This window comes from Bos javanicus, chromosome 13, assembly GCF_032452875.1.
Source record: "Bos javanicus breed banteng chromosome 13, ARS-OSU_banteng_1.0, whole genome shotgun sequence".
Lineage (NCBI taxonomy): Eukaryota > Metazoa > Chordata > Mammalia > Artiodactyla > Bovidae > Bos > Bos javanicus.
In genome coordinates, this window is record NC_083880.1 from 48,521,084 (window position 1) to 48,535,558 (window position 14,475).

Sequence of the window (14,475 nt, forward strand, 5' to 3'; positions counted from 1 at the left end):
AATAAGACTACCATGTGACCCAGCAATCCCACTCCTAGTCATATACCCTGAGGAAATCAAAATTGAAAAAGACAGGTGTACCCCACTATTCATTGCAGCACTATTTACAATAGTTACAACAAGGAAGCAACTAGATGTCCACTGACAGATGAATGGATAAAGAAGATGTGGTACATATATACAATGGAATACTACTAAACCATGAAAAGAACACATTTAAATCTGTTCTAATGAAGTGGATGAACCTAGAGCCTATTATACAGAGTGAAGTAAGTCAGAAAGGGAAATATAAATATCATTTACTGACATTTACTGATATATATGAAATCTAAAAAGATAGCACTGATGAATTTATTTTCAGGGCAGCAGTAGAAAAACAGACATAGAGAACAGACCTATGGACATAGGGAGGAGGAGAGCAGGGAGAAGGGAAGATGTATGGAGAATATAATATAGAAATTTACAATACCATATGTAAAGTAGATAACCAATCAGAATTTGCTGTATGACTCAGGGAGCTCAAACAAGGGCTCTGCGACAGGCTGAAGGGTGGGATGGGGAGGGAGATGAGAGAGAGGGATGGAAGGGAGGTCCGGGAGGTACATGGATGCACCCATGGCTGACTCTTGTTGATGTATGACAGAAAACCACAAATTTCTCTAAAGCAATTATCCCTCAATTAAAAAATTAAAAAAAAAATTAACTTGATGTTAGGGGTAGCTGTTATAAAGTAAAAATTATACATTTTATGGAGATGTTTATTAAATGTATCAATCTGGTGATGGCAAAAAAAGCTTTTTAAAAAAATTATTTATTTTAATTGGAGATTAATTACTTTACAATATTGTATTGGTTTTGCCATACATCAACATGAATCCACCACAGGTGTACACCTGTTCCCCATCCTGAACCCCCTCCCACCTCCTTCCCCATCCCATCCCTCTGGGTCATCCCAGTGCACCAGCCCCAAGCATCCTGTATCGTGTACCGAACCTGGACTGGCGATTCATTTCACGTATGATATTATACATGTTTCAATGTCATTCTCCCAAATCATCCCACCCTCACCCTCTCCCACAGAGTCCAACAGACTGTTCTATACATCAGTGTCTCTTTTGCTGTCTCGCATACAGGGTTATTGTTACCGTCTTTCTAAATTCCATATATACGCATTAGTATACTGTATTGGTGTTTTTCTTTCTGGCTTACTTCACGCTGTATAATAGGCTCTAGTTTCATCCACCTCATTAGAACTGATTCAAATGTATTCTTTTTAAAGGCTGAGTAATACTCCATTGTGTATATGTACCACAGCTTTCTTATCCATTCATCTGCTCTTGGACATCTAGGTTGCTTCCATGTCCTGGCTGTTATAAACAGTGCTGTGATGAACATTGGGGTACACGTGTCTCTTTCCCTTCTGGTTTCCTCAGTGTGTATGCCCAGTAGTGGGATTGCTGGGTCATAAGGCAGTTCTATTTCCAGTTTTTTAAGGAATCTCCACACTGTTCTCCATAGTGGCTGTACTAGTTTGCATTCCCACCAACAGTGTAAGAGGGTTCCCTTTTCTCCACACCCTCTCCAGCATTTATTGCTTGTAGACTTTTGGATCGCAGCCATTCTGACTGGTGTGAAATGGTACCTCATAGTGGTTTTGATTTGCATTTCTCTGATAATGAGTGATGTTGAACATCTTTTCATGTATTTGTTAGCCATCTGTATGTCTTCTTTGGGAGAAATGTCTGTTTAGTTCTTTGGCCCAGTTTTTGATTGGGTCATTTATTTTTCTGGAATTGAGCTGTAGGAGTTGCTTGTATATTTTTGAGGTTAGTTGTCAGTTGCTTCATTTGCTATTATTTTTTCCCATTCTGAAGGCTGTCTTTTCACCTTGCTTATAGTTTCCTTTGTTGTGCAGAAGCTTTTAATTTTAATTAGGTCCCATTTGTTTATTTTTGCTTTTATTTCCAATATTCTGGGAGGTGGGTCATAGAGGATCCTGCTGTGATGTATGTCAGAGAGTGTTTTGCCTATGTTCTCCTCTAGGAGTTTTATAGTTTCTGGTCTTATGTTTAGATCTTTAACCCATTTTGAGTTTATTTTTGTGTATGGTGTTAGAAAGTGTTCTAGTTTCATTCTTTTACAAGTGGTTGACCAGTTTTCCCAGCACCACTTGTTAAAGAGATTGTCTTTTCTCCATTGTATATTCTTGCCTCCTTTGTCAAAGATAAGGTGTCCATAGGTGCATAGATTTATCTCTGGGCTTTCTATTTTGTTCCATTGATCTATATTTCTGTCTTTGTGCCAGTACCATAGTGTCTTGATGACTGTGGCTTTGTAGTAGAGCCTGAAGTCAGGCAGGTTGATTCCTCTAGTTCCATTCTTCTTTCTTAATACTGCTTTGGCTATTCGAGTTTTTTTTGTATGTCCATAAAAATTGTGAAATTATTTGTTATAGCTCAGTGAAAAATACCGTTGGTAGCTTGATAGGGATTGCATTGAATCTATAGATTGCTTTGCGTAGTATACTCATTTTCACTATATTGATTCTTCCGATCCATGAACATGGTATATTTCTCCATCTATTAGTGTCCTCTTTGATTTCTTTCACCAGTGTTTTATAGTTTTCTGTATATAGGTCTTTAGTTTCTTTAGGTAGATATATTCCTAAGTATTTTATTCTTTCCGTTGCAATGGTGAATGGAATTGTTTCCTTAATTTCTCTTTCTATTTTCTCATTATTAGTGTATAGGAATGCAAGGGATTTCTGTGAAAAAAAGAGCTTGAACCAAAAAAAAAAAAATGTTGAGCACATCATTATTAGTAGTTAATTGCACTGGAAAGCTAAGATGCCCTTTACTATTGGTGAAAAGTTGATCTTGACTGCTACTATGAACATTTTTCATGAACTTTTAGGAGAGGCTGTAGTTCAAAAGATGGCATATGTTCCTCTTTCAGCTAGCACCATAACTAGATGAATGGATGAAATAGCAGAGGATATTGAGGAACAATTGTTAGAGAGGAGTCACTGTACTATGTTCCAGGTTGACGAGTCTACTGATGCTGACAACAAGGCAACAATGCTCGTTTTTGTGCAATATATTTTTTCAGGAGAATGTGCATGAGGATATGTTATGTGCACTTTTGTGGCCAACCAACACCACACGTGCAGAACTATTCAATTTGTGCTGTGACATGCATGAACAGAGCAGCTTCCATGATTGGACAGTCTTCTGGTTTCACTCAGTTCAGTTCAGCTCAGTCGCTTAGTTGTGTCCAACTCTTTATGACCCCATGGACTGCAGCATGCCAGGCCTCCCTGTCCATCACCAACTTCTGAAGCTTGCTCAAACTCATGTCCATTGAGTTGGTGATGCCATCCAACTATCTCATCCTCTGTCATCTCCTCTCCTCCCACCTTCAGTCTTTCCCAGGATCAGGGTCTTTTCCAATGAGCCAGTTCTTCACATCAGGTCACCAAAGTATTGGAGTTTCAGCTTCAGCACTAGTCCTTCACTACTTGGGTCATAGAGATTGCCTCTGAATGTGAGTCTATGTACTGGGTTATCCATACAGAAATGCTGACTAACTCTAAACTGTCACTTGAACTTAACAATGTTTTGGAGGATTATCAATCACATTAAAGTGCATGCTCTTAACTCATGTCTGTTTGTGCAACTCTGTGAGGAGATGGATGCAGAGTACACACATCTTCTCTTATACAAAGAAGCGAGATGGCTTTCTAAAGGTTGGTCACTGGCCAGTTTCTGAGTTATGAGAGCTGCTCCAGAGATTTCTTTTAGGAAAACAGTCTTCACTGGCAGACATTTCAGTAACCCAGAATAAGTCTCAAAATTTGCTTTCAACCTGCTTAATGAACTCAACTTGTCACTTCAAGGGAGAATGACAACTGTGTTCAAGTCAGCAGTTAAAATGTTTTCATTCAAACCCAAACTGGAATTATGAGGGAAACAAGTGAACATAGGGATTTTTGAAATGTTTCAAACATTAGCAGAGATTTTGAAAGAGACTGAGTAAGAGCCTTCTTTCTTCCACCTGGTTCACGATCACCTATCTTAGCTTTCAAAAGAGTTTGAGCATTATTTCCCAATCACAAAAGACGTCCAAACTGTCAAGGAATGAATCTGTGACCCATTTGTGAATATACCAGGTGAATCAACTTTGTGTTAGAAGAGGTCAACTGCTTAAGATTGCAAATGATGGTGGCCTTTAAAGTATATTTGAGACAACTTCAAATCTCCATACGTTCTGGAGTCAAGTCAAAGAGGAATATCTTGAGATTGCCAAAAAAGCCCTGAAAAGCCTGATTCCATTTCCAACATCCTATCTATGTGTAGCAGGATTTTCTCTAGTGACACCAATCAAAACAAGGTGATAAAGTAGATGAAACAAGCAATGCACTTCGTGTGTCACTGTCTCCCATCACCCCCATATAGAACTTTATAGTTGCAGAAAAACAAACCCATGACCCCCACTGATTCTGCATTATGGTGATTTGTATAATTATTTCATTACATATCACAATGTAATAATAATAGAAATAAAATACAAAAGTTATCTTCCATGATACCAGTCCCTAGTGCCAAAAAGGTTGGGAACCACTGCCCTAGAGTTTCCTATTAGGATTTCATGTTCAACTGAATATCTTTTATGTTGAATAACCTACTACTGTGAACTGACTCTGGTATCCTCATCCAAGTCTAGGGGAAGACCCCAGCTCTGATAATCTATTTGTTGTAGGTAAATGAACACAGATAGCTGCAAATTCCATGCTGAGATCAAGTGCATGAAGGCTCTGAACATGAGGGACCACTGGGTTGGAACAGTCTGCCTCCCAGACCCCGCTTCCCTGGCTTTTGGGTGTCTTAAACCTGCCTACTGATCTCAGGTTTTCCAGGTAGTGCAGTGATACAGAATCTGCCTGCCAATGCAGGAAATGCAGGCTTGATTCCTGGATCAGGAAGATCCCAGGAGTAGGAAATGGCAACCCACTCAAGTATTCTTGACTGGAAAATTCCATGGACAGCAGAGCCTGGCTACCATCCATGGGGTTGCAAAGAGTTGGACACAACTGAATATGTAATCACACTGAACTCAAGCCTAATCTCCCTCCCATAATCTTAGTCTGCAGATTTATTACCTTGGATTTCTTCCTTCATGGCATAGGTTTATTGCTTTCTAACTGTACAATAGAAAAGAAAGATTCACTATACAGACTTTCTATAGCTAATTATAAACCCTTTTAACATGGGGTCTACAAGGAGATTTATAGCAGACTTGTGTATAATTGCCCAACCCTGGAAACAACACAAAAATCCATCAATTAGAGACCGGAGAAAAACAAATTGTGGTGTATCCATCTAATGGGATACTTTTGAAAGGGCTTCCCTTTTAGCTCAGCTGGTGAAGAATCTGCCTGCAATGTGGGAGACCTGGGTTTTAAGCTCTGCGTTGGGAAGATCCCCTGGAGAAGGGAGCAGCTACCCTCTCCAGTATTCTGGCCTGGAGAATTCCATGGACAGAGGAGCCTGGCAAGTCCGTGGGGCCGCAAAGAGACACTTACTACTCAGCAATGAAAAGGGACAAACTAACACATACAGCAACATGGACTGAAGTAAAAAAAAAATTTGAAAAAAAGTAGCCGGGCAGAAAAGATATACTATATGACTGCATTTATATAAAAACTTGTTATAGTGAGAGAAATTAAGGCAGAATTTGCCTCTGTTGAGAGATAGTGTAAAGCCTAGACTGACTGGAGAACCTTTTGAAGTGCAGAAAAGGTGCTGTCTTTATCTGAGTGACATTTGTACGAATTAAATGGCAAAATTCATTGAGCTGTAGTCTTGAGGTTTGTGCATGCTGCTGTTGCTGTTAAGTCACCTCAGTCGTGTCCGACTCTGTGTGACCCCATAGACATCAGCCCACCAGGCTCCCCCATCCCTGGGATTCTCCAGGCAAGAACACTGGAGTGGGTTGTCATTTCCTTCTTCAGTGCATGAAAGTGAAACGTGAAAGTGAAGTCACTCACTCGTGTCTGACTCTTAGCGACCCCATGGACTGCAGCCTACCAGGCTCCTCCGTCCATAGGATTTTCCAGGCAAGAATACTGGAGTGGGGTGCCATTGCCTTGTGCATGCTACTGTATATAAATACCTCAATAAAGTGCTATTAATATTAGCATATTAAAAAGTTTTAGAATGGGGAATATGTGTTATGCGGGAAATGAAAAAGAATGCTTAAAAATGCTTTCTCAAGTGAAGAGTCTAAAAGTGAAAATTCTGTATAATGTGTCTGGCTGTACTGTTAACCAGGATTTATTTCAGGGAATAATTAGCTCAGGACCTTTTGTTCCTTTCTTTCCCTTGTTTGCTGGTCTGATTTCACTGCTTATTGGCATCTTATGCAGCACATTGAAGGAAGAATCAAAGCGTGGGTGGGGGCGGGAAATTTGTAATTGGAAGGCACTGCAGCATCCGGAAATGGACAGAGTTTAGGTGGATTTCCTAAAAGTAGAGCTGGAGTGGGGGTTTTTGAGCAAGTGATTTATGGAGGCAGAGGTCTTAGGCGAACCTGTGAGGGAGGCAGGATGGGGTCCAGGAAGATGCTGGGCAAAGACGTGGGCTGGGTGGTCTGGCCTCAACCAGAACACTCTGGAGCTTGAATGACACTACAGAGTTGTTTCACTGGCGGTAAGAAGCTTGGGCTTCTGCGTCCCTGTGTCTATGGGTCATGGCAGGGGTTGGGTTGGGTTGGGGAGGTCTGCCGCATATACATGTATGCTCGCGTGCACCCACATGTGGGGCAACTTCTAGGCATTTCCTGTACTTTTCCTGAAATGGGAGCAGCTGTGAACTTTCAGTAACCAATGCTGACAGCAGCTGGTCTAGGGGATCTGGGCAGGCAAGGACAGCTCCCAAGGCCATCACAGGCCTGGTGCAGCCAGTATTGAGGATAAACTGGTAATACCAATTCAGGTCCTTAAAAGGCAAGCAGACTAGAGAACCCACAAGGAGGTCCACAGAGCCCCAGAGCACTGGGAGAAGATGGCATGGGCCATGGGCTTGCTTTGGAGAAAGTGGGATATGCTGGCATCTGTTTGGAATTTAAAAAGAAACTCTAAAGAGAAAATCAAATTCTGGATTCCAATTACAGGTGTTCAAAATACCCTGTATTTTTTCTTCACTGTAGTTATCACAATTGCAATTGAATTCTAATTGTTTTGGGGCTTATTTAATGTCATCCCCATGATACAGTAAATGCTGGGAAGAGGCTCATGATACCACACAATTACTCCTATATCTCTCATGCCTAGCGCATATTAGGTGCTCAATAAATATAGATGAAGGAATGAGTGGGTATGTTTAAGAAAATGGAAGAAAGGGGTTCATAGAGGTGATATCTTAGCTCACTTGTTTGACTTTCCTGGAATGCCTTCTCTGCTGCCCATACCAACCCAAGCCCATTCTTTAGTGTCCAGTTCATTACCTATCTCTGTCAGGTGTTTTCTTCCTAACTCACCATGCACAGTGCCATTTAGCACTTATGAATGTGTGAAGTCTGTAAACCTTGCCTTTGTAAGTGGTTTTCTGTATTTATCTTTCATCTAGCTCATTACAGAAAGGGACTTGTTGGAATTTTTTTGATGGCCAAGTTCCTGTCTTGCCCTTGGTTTCTAGGATGCTTCTTTTCTTCTGCCTTTCCTGTTACCTGCAAAGTACTTCCCACAGCAATCATCACCTACTAAAATCCTTAAAAGGCCTGTTCATGGGCCATTCCTTTACTGGCTGATCCAATTGGAAATCATCTTTCTCTGGTCTGAATTCTACCATTCTGAAGACACTAACTTTTGCTTCATTGCATGGTAGTTATTCCTATATATGTCATAGTTTCTCTCTAGGTCTGTTGGTTCTTTTGTAATAAGACCACATGTTGAACATCTTAGTGCTGTATGCACTATAGATGCACAATAAATGTCTTTTATACTGTTAACATAAATGTATAGATTGTTGTTGTTTTTCAGTTGCCCAGTTGTGTCTGGTTCTTTGTGATTTCATGGACTGCAGGACACCAAGCCTCTCTGTCCCTCACCATCTCTCAAAGTTTGCCCAAGTTCATGTCCATTGCATCAGTGATGCCATCCAGCCACCTCATCCTCTGACACACTCTTCTCCTCTGTCCTCAATCTTTCCCAGTATCAGAGACTTTTCCAGTGAGTCAGCTGTTCACATCAGATTATCAAAATACTGGAGTTTCAGCTTCAGCATCAGTCCTTCTAATGAGTATTCAGGGTTGATTTCCCTTAAGATTGAATGGTTTCATGATCACTGCCTTGTCGTGATGAAGGGGCTTGCAAAATGCGATGAAGCTATGAGCTATGCTGTGTAGGGCCACCCAAAATGGATGGGTCATAGCAGAGAGTTCTGACAGAATGTGATCCACTGGAGGAGGGAATGGCAAACCACCCTAGTATACTTGGTGTGAGAAACTCATGAATTGTATAAAAGGACACAAAGTTATGACACCGAATGATGAGTCCCCCAGGTCTGGAGGGGTCCAATATGCTACTGGGGAAGAGTGGAGGGGTACTACTAATATCCCCAGAAAGAATTAAGTGGCTGGGCCAAAGCAGAAATGGTGCTCAGTTGTGGATGTGTCTTGTGATGAAAGCAAAATCTGATGTAGCAAAGAACAGTATTGCATAGGAACCTGAAATGGTAGGTCCATGAATCAAGGTAAATTGGACATGATCAAGCAGGAGATAGTAACATCGACATCTTAGGAATCAGTGAACTAAAATGGACAGGAATGATGAATTTAATTCAGATGACCATTATATCTACTGTTGTGGTCACGAATCCCATAGAAGAAATGGAGTAGCCCTCATAATCAACAAAAGAGTCCAAAATGCAGTGCAACCTCAGAAATGACAGAATGATCTTGGTTCATTTCCAAGGCAAACTATTCAATATTACAGTAATCCAAGTCTATGCCTCTACCACCGCTGCTGAAGAAGCTGAAGTTGACCAGTTCTATGAAGACCTAGAATACCTCCTAGAACTGACACCAAAAAAGATCTCCTTCTTATCATAGGGGATTGGAATGCAAAAGTAGGAAGCCAAGGGGTACCTGGTATAACAGATAAGTTTGGCCTTGGAGAACAAAATGAAACAGGGCAAAGACTGAATTCTGCCAAGAGAATGCATAGGTCAAAGCAAATACCCTTTTTCAACAACACAAGAGATGACTTTACACATGGACATCACCAAATGATCAATACTGGAATCAATTGTATACATATTAGACAATATATCAAGACTATAGGATGATTTATAGTAATAAGGGTGGAAATTAGACAGGAGAGAAGGTGAATCCTTTAAGTTTTTGAAGTGACCCAAATCCAATATTCACTCTTTGAAGAAGAGGCAGAGGAAGAAGAGAGATGGCAATGGAGGAAATATAGCAGAGAATCGTCTGTCCACAGACTAATTGGGATCAAGAGGGTCCCAGAGCAGGATGGAGCATAGCTCCTTGAGTTTCCTTTGCTTTTTTCATATCTAGTGGGTGATATGTGCCAAACTTGGGTGATAGAGACCTTACCCTGGAACTTCACCAGTCTTACATTTTAGGGCAGTTCTTCTCAGAACTGAGTCCTGTGGTTTGTGGTCAGTGAGGCCCAGCCTGTCTTACTAGATTTGGCACAGATGTTGATGATTGTTCCTTCAGCTTCGAAACAAGGGTTTATAGTGTCAACAATTCATATTAAACAAAGCCCGTTTCCTCTATAATGTGAGAGCACTTTCCTGATCACTCTTTAATGAAAACAGATGCTTTTGAAACAGCCTATAACAGGATATGGAAAATTTGGCCAATAATCAAATATAGGTTCAAAGGGAGATCCTTGATGGCCCCGTTTGCACTGTGGGCAATGGCTAAAAATAGCACATTGATACAGTACTTTTTTTTTTTTTAAATTTTTTAAATTTTTTTATTTTTTTTCTCCAATTTTATTTTATTTTTAAACTTTACATAATTGTATTAGTTTTTCCAAATATCAAAATGAATCCGCCACAGGTATACATGTGTTCCCCATCCCGAACCCTCCTCCCTCCTCCCTCCCCATACCATCCCTCTGGGCCGTCCCAGTGCACCAGCCCCAAGCATCCAGCATCATGCATCGAACCTGGACTGGCAACTCGTTTCCCACATGATACTTTACATGTTTCATTGCCATTCTCCCAAATCTTCCCACCCTCTCCCTCTCCCACAGAGTCCATAAGACTGTTCTATACATCAGTGTCTCTTTTGCTGTCTCGTACTTTTAAAATGTAACAACTGTTAGAGATTGCTGCTGAATTCCTGAAATCTTATGTGAGGAAGATGCTCCCCAGCGAAGGGAACAGAGTGAGGTGGGGGTTTCTTCCCTGTGGAGGTGAGTCCTGTCAGTGCTGTGCTCTGCCAGGTGTACCTTCCTTCTCATAGCCTCCCCCTGACTTAGGAAGCTGAGTCATTTCCTTCAGTGTGTATAGTTCCAGAAACACAGAGAGCAGGCATCTCACCTCAAACCTGGTTAATAGTAGGGGAAATTTAATGCTACAAATACTAATTAAATACCTGTGCTAACTTGCTACTGTCCAGGATCCAAAGATGCACAAATAAAGCTTAAGTGTTGAAGCAGGGAACTTATTAGTAGAATTATAGAGTTAGATGAGATTTTAGGAATTAGCTTTCACAAAACCCTCATTATAATGATGGTGAGGTGGGAAGGGAGGGGAAAAGAAATTATCACTTACTTTGTGATGATTATATGTCAGGCATGTATATTCTGTTATTTTGTCTCCCAAAAACTCTATGTGGGAGAAGGTGGGAAGGAATACATGAAAAAACTTTTTTTTTTTTTTAAATTGCATACAATGGAGACATTGTTGCCTTGAGTAATTTGAATTCTCCCAAAATTTCTATAAGATGGATGATATATTTTCCATTTTGGAGAAGAGGAAAATGAAACTCAGAGATATTAAATGTCATTACCGAGAAGTGGCTGAGCTGGGATTTGAATAGCTCATAATGAAAGCCTTTGCTCTTTCCTGACCCCAGTATTTCAAATAAAGACACAAATATGCACAGGGTATGGAATGTTTCTTTTTTTTATTTTATTTTATTTTTAAACTTTACAATATTGTATTGGTTTTGCCAAATAGCGAAATGAATCTGCCACAGGTATACATGTGTTCCCCATCCTGAACCCTCCTCCCTCCTCCCTCCCCATACCATCCCTCTAGGTCGTCCCAGTGCACCAGCCCCAAGCATCCAGTATCGTGCATCGAACCTGGACTGGCGACTCGTTTCATACATGATATTATACATGTTTCAATGCCATTCTCCCAAATCTTCCCACCCTCTCCCTCTCCCACAGAGTCCATAAGACTGTTCTATACTTCATTGTCTCTTTTGCTGTCTCATATACAGGGTTATTGTTACTATCTTTCTAAATTTCATATATATGTGTTAGTATACTGTATTGGTGTTTTTCTTTCTGGCTTACTTCACTCTGTATAATAGGCTCCAGTTTCATCCACCTCATTAGAACTGATTCAAATGTATTTTTTTTAATGGCTGAGTAATACTCCATTATGTATATGTACCATAGCTTTCTTATCCATTCATCTGCTGATGGACATCTAGGTTGCTTCCATGTCCTGGCTATTATAAACAGTGCTGCAATGAACATTGGGGTACACGTGTCTCTTTCCCTTCTGGTTTCCTCAGTGTGTATGCCCAGCAGTGGGATTGCTGGATCATAAGGCAGTTCTATTTCCAGTTTTTAAAGGAATCTCCACACTGTTCTCCATAGTGGCTGTACTAGTTTGCATTCCCACCAACAGTGTTTCAAACAAGACTTCTGATCCATGACTCAGTTGTCTTAAACCCAGGGATCGAACCCAGGTCTCTGTCATTGCAGGTGGATTCTTACCAACTGAACCACCAGGGAAGCCAATTCACATTGAATGTATCCATGATGGGGGACTAGGAGGAAGCAGGCATCAACTGACCAAGCATGCTGGACCCCAGTTCAATCCTTCCTAGATTATATGCCCTCAGTCAGTAACTGTAATCCCAAATTTTCTATGGGAACAAATCCCAGAGACCAACAAACATCACTTCTTTTTAAGATGTTTCAAAGTTGCTGATAAGGCTATTTAAAATATTCCATTTGCTCAACCCTTTGTGCATTTATGAAATTTTTTTGAAGCATAGTTTTTTTTTTTTTTTTTTTTTTAGTGGACAGAACACTCTACAGTGAATTTGATCTATAACTGGTTTTCTCAAAATGCATTCTAAGGATTTATGAAAATGTAACCCATCCTTTTCAAGGCAGTTTATGTTATCAGAAATCTGTTTCTAGCCTCCCACTATGTGTCCTGGTCTTTCCTCTTGCTGGTGTCTACTTTAGGTCCCTGTGGTTGGAGTTGGAATAACTTCCTCATTCCTTTTCAGATGTGTTAGAAAAAGGCAATAGTTATTCTCTGAAGAGCACCCATTGGATAGTTGGAGGTAGTTGGGGAATCCTCTTTCACCTTTTAGTAATATGAGCCTTCCCATCAGAGCTAGTTTTTTAGAATGGAGAACTCAAATATGTTCAGACATGTCTTTATGCATTAGGGTGGGGGTGTGCACAGCAGAGAGGGTATGTGGAGGCTTCTGCATCTGTGTTTGAGCATTCTGCTGCTGCTGCTGCTAAGTCACTTCAGTCGTGTCCGACTCTGTGCGACCCCATAGATGGCAGCCCACTAGGCTCCTCTGTCCCTAGGATTCTCAAGGCAAGAATACTGGAGTGGGTTACCATTTCCTTCTCTAATGCATGAAAGTGAAAAGTGAAAGTGAAGTCGCTTAGTCGTGCCTGACTCTTAGCGACCCCATGGACTGCAGCCTACCAGGCTCCTCCATCCATGAGATTTTCCAGGCAAGAATACTGGAGTGGGTTGCCATTGCCTTCTCCGGTGTTTGAGCACAGGGGAATCCAAATATGCTTGGATGAAACCTACACTATGGTTGAGATAAAAGCTGAAAGACTTTATAGCACTGTGTAAATCTCAGATGGTCCTTTGATGATCCAGGAAAGAATCAAATTAGTCCAATGGCAGGTGTTAGGGAACCAATACTTATTTGCTATGATAAAGAATGTTTATCTGGGGGTATTCTTTCTGCCCCCTTCTGATGCCTATGTCAGAAGCTTTCTCTATCTCCTTTATACTTTAACAAAACTTTATTACACAAAAGCTCTGAGCGATCAAGCCTCGTCTCTGGCCCAGGATTGAATTCTTCTCCTCCAGGGGCCAAGAATCCCGGTGTCTTCGCGTGATTCAACAACAACCTTTCATCTTGGGGGCTCGTCCGGGATCCTTCAGGACAAGATGGGAGCTAACAATTTCAGCCTCACTCCTTTGAACTGTATCCTGAAAAACTGGGATAGATTTGATCCCCAGGGCTTAAAGAAGACACACCTGGTCTTCCTATGTGATACCGCACGGCCACGGTATCCATTGGAGGACGGCAAACGGTGGCCAGTTGGAGGGTCTCTTAAGTATAATACTGTTCTACAATTAGACCGGTTCTGTAAGTAACAAGGGAAATGGGTAGAAGTAGCATATGTGTTGCCCTTTTTCTCTCTGTGAAATATGCCAGACTTATGTCCTAAGGGTATAGATTTGGGTGTGAAACCTTCAGCTCCCTCCTGTCCTCTTACTTTGCCCCCATACCTGGGACTCCAAACTGGGATTCAAACTGCCCACATGGAGGTCCAAACAACGCCTGTCTCAGTACGACCTCAGACTACTCTGGTTTCAGTAGAAACTCAGACCATTGAAGTAAGAGATGAGATGGAGGACAGGAGACAAAGAGAAGAGGAAAAACAGGTTTCTCCAATCTATCCCTGGGATCATATGCGCAGAGCAGCCAGAGAGACTGAGGAACAGCCACACAAGCTGTTGCCTCTTTATGAAACACCCATCGGGAGAAATAATCAGTCTGTGAGAGTTAATAAGCCTTTCTCTTATCAAGAAATACAAAGAATCAAGGAGGATCTGGGAGACTATTTAGAGGACCCAGAAAAATATATTAGAGCTTTTAAAGGTGTTACTCTGCTTTATGATCTCACTTGGAAGGATGTGATGTATATCTTGGGACAAACGCTGACTCCTGAGTCAAAGACTCGAGTTTTGGGAAAAGCGGTTGCTTATGGAGATGAATGGCTTGGTAATGAATCAGTAGGGAAGAGGGAGAATGAGATAGCGGCCCTCCCCACTGGGAATCAGGTGGTCCCAACTATAGAACCAGACTGGGACTACAACACAGCTAAAGGAAAATGGGATCAGAGTCATTTTGTTAGATGTGTTCTTGAAGGACTTAGGCAGGCGGGTTCTAAGCCTTTAAACTATGGCAAATTGGCAGACATAGAAC